The sequence below is a fragment of the Passer domesticus genome, chromosome 5 (assembly GCF_036417665.1).
Source record: "Passer domesticus isolate bPasDom1 chromosome 5, bPasDom1.hap1, whole genome shotgun sequence".
Lineage (NCBI taxonomy): Eukaryota > Metazoa > Chordata > Aves > Passeriformes > Passeridae > Passer > Passer domesticus.
The window spans coordinates 17,023,831-17,027,139 of NC_087478.1; the positions used below are offsets into that span (position 1 = coordinate 17,023,831).

Sequence of the window (3,309 nt, forward strand, 5' to 3'; positions counted from 1 at the left end):
AATAGTGGCCACTATTAGATCATTTAAATTGTCTTTAAATAGTATTGCAACATTAAAAATAACTGTCCAAATCCCTGTGCCTCTCACACCTCCTATGAAGTATAGCTGATGCTGTTTTAAATCCCAAAACATATCCAGCTGTATTTTCATGTGTCAGAATCCCTAGATTAAAATGTCTTTTACAAAATCATACTTCACTCTGAACAAATAATAAAAATATTTTTCTGGTTTTACTCCCTCTATCTGTATTTAGTAGGGGATCTCTCTGTTTAGTTCTATAATTGCTCTTCAAGCTTGGAAAGGGCTCACTTTGAACAACTGCAGAGCTATCTCATCAGCTGTTACCATTTTTTTCACTCTTTCTTTTGAAGACATGCTTACAAAAAACATGGGCTGCTGCTGCTGCTGCTGCTGCTGCTGCTGCTGCTGCTGCCGCTGCTGCCTGGAAAACACAGGCTATGACCTCAGCTGTGAATGTCTTCTTGTTACTTCTCACCTGTGTGTGACTGTATGCAGGTGATGCACGTGGGATTACATTTGGATTGCAAGTCCTTGACAGAACAGATTCTCTCTTTCTACCTCAGGAGTTTGCACAGGATCTAGTATATAATATTCAATTTCAATAACTGTCTCTTAGCTGTCATAATAATATGTAGAATAAACTCCAGTCTCTCACTGACAATCTCTTGATTTGATTATATTTAAAAATATGCGCCCTCATGAGAAGGTTTGTAGCATTGCCCAAATGTGATTCCCCAAGCTGTGCTTTTAAAATATGTATCCACTCTGCTTTTATGTTATTTCTAGATTTATGGCACTCCTGTGAATGTTCTGCCAATAAATTGCCAGTCCTGCATTATTCATTGAAATAATGCATAATATCCTAGGAATCCATTTCAAAATAATTAGCACTAGTAAGCCCCGGAAATTTAACAATAGATGAAAAGCTGTCTGCCTGCTGCTTTAGATTCGTTAAGTAACCAAGTCTAGATATTTCAGAAGCTTAACAGAGGGAAATAATTAGAGCCAAAGCTAACAATAATTATACAGTTGTTTAAAATATTGTCAAGAGGTTTGACTGTTAGTATACCTTCTTTAGACATACAAGCTAAAGAGACAACCCCCAAGAGTTTCAATCATTGTGAGTCATAAGAATTTCAGCTACAGTACCACCACTGGCTACAGTGAAAGCTTTATATCTAAAGGCAGATACCCTAAATATTAACTAACTGATGATAACTAAATAATGATATCAAAAAAATTATTTTAAAATCTGATTTTTAAAGATAATCCTCATTTCAAGCATCATTCAGCTACCCTTCCACCATTAATACAACCCCAGAGAGGCTGCATAAGCCTCCTAATACATGCAGACAACAGGAAGTGGAAGGATTCCCAGAGGTGTATCAGAGTTCCAGTCACACAGGTAAGAACACAAAGAGATTGTCAGTGGAAACACTCAGCACCAAAACAAATCTGAACTTCTGTGTGCATAAGTATTTCTGCCATCTTCAGAAATCTCAACATTTCATATTTTAGGTACTTTTTAAGACAATGCCAGTTTCAATAGATGTTGAGATGGAGTTGTTGATCATCTTTCTATGACCCACCACAGAACATCAAAGAAATCAAAAATGCCTCAAGTCTATTCCCATTTTGGACTAAAGGAGGTCAAAGTCACACCTCCCACTTTTCAAGAAGAGGTGATTCAATCACTAAAGCAGCCTGTCTGGGAGAAACTTCCAACTTTTCCACTGAAACTGTGCATCTGCATCCTAATTAGAAGAGCAATAGGGCAGTTCTAAAGTTGAAGTTTAATCAAGTAGGGGGAATAGGAAAACAAATGAAAAACCACTCAATTTATAATCTGAAATTGCTGTTTCCCTTAAATATTTTCTCCAGGTAATTTAAAAAGAATTAACAAAAATATTCAAGATGTTTAGTCAGGCTGGATATAGCCAAATTTGAGACACATTATCCAACCATTTTTTGTTGATTTCCCAGAATACCTTCTTTTTAGTCAGTGTTTTCCTGGAAACTTTGCATAAGAACATGCATGAAAGTGCTGCTCCAATATTTCACATGCTGTCCAAACTTGACATTGCCTGTTTTGCTCATTAGAAATTTAACCTTTCTGTATAATTCCTGATGAGTAGGAGAATTTCAAATTACTTGAGCAGACTTGAGCCTATGCTGGCTAGAAACTTTACTATCAAAGGACCACAAGGAAATTCTTATATAGACTTCTTCTGGAGTTGAACTTTTGAAAATCGCCCAGCATGAAGTAACATGAATAAATAAGTATTACATAAAAAAACTTTCTGCATCCATGTCAGAAAACAGTATCTAAGTTCTCAGTTATTTTTCTGCAAGTAGTGTTGGATGCAGACACCACCAAGCTGAACAAAAAGGATGTTAGATATTACATCCCTGATGTTAGATTCTTTGCACTATGCATTTAATAATGTTGTGAATTTGTCAATTTTTAAAGCATCTACTGTACTCTACATACACATCACATTCATTAAATTCACTAGCCACTCTGTAAAGTACCTTCTTTTTTTCTGGTCTGATCTCTCTGGTTCTCACACAGGTTATATGTATGTTTGGTGGTAGCTTACTACCACTGAGGTTTATAGGTTCTTGAAAGCCTAAAGAAGAATGGAGAACTCCTAGGGGATCATCACTGGCAACGTCTCCTTTTCCTTCACAGGCTATTCTTCTCAACATTTAAATGCCTATAAATGGGGAAAAGTATCAGAATTTCTGTTCTGTGAGGAGTTATAAACACTTTAAGTTTTCAATTATAATTTTGGGAACAAAGTTTGGTGCAGATATTTTGAGTGTCGACTAATTGACTAATTTTAATTTCTGAATGAAGTATCACTTCAGATGCTTGTCAAGCTCAAATGCATGCTTCCAAGTTTGTTGTTTCCCATTCAAACCAGAAATGGCAGCATAACAGCTGCAGACTTCCAGAACACAAAATTCATGCAACTCTGAAACCATATAACCCCAAACTATTTTTAGAATGCATGGTCTTCAGGACTTCACAGTAATCCTTGGCTTACAAATAAACAGATATTTGAATAAGTTTGAATTCCTCTATCAGCACTAGCAGCCATAAATAAAGAGTGAAATCTGTTTATCACCACCATTTGACACAGCTGACAGTGTTTACTCAGCTCAGGCTCTTCCCAGAGACAGCTACTTCTCATTAATGCAGTAAATTACATTCATGAAGGTCAGGGTTAAGGTAATTGGTAAAGTATGAGAAGGGAAGTATATGCTACAATTGTCAGCTCCAAA

General features: G+C 36.3%; 1 long non-coding RNA gene across 1 annotated transcript; it reads left to right on the forward strand.

Annotated features, from left to right (window-relative positions):
- Positions 1 to 571: 571 nt before the first annotated feature.
- On the forward strand, positions 572 to 1,996 carry LOC135301259 (uncharacterized). The gene is made up of 3 exons (XR_010362996.1): positions 572 to 727; positions 1,287 to 1,426; positions 1,540 to 1,996. It is a non-coding gene; the product is annotated as an uncharacterized LOC135301259 (long non-coding RNA).
- The last annotated feature ends 1,313 nt before the right edge of the window (positions 1,997 to 3,309 follow it).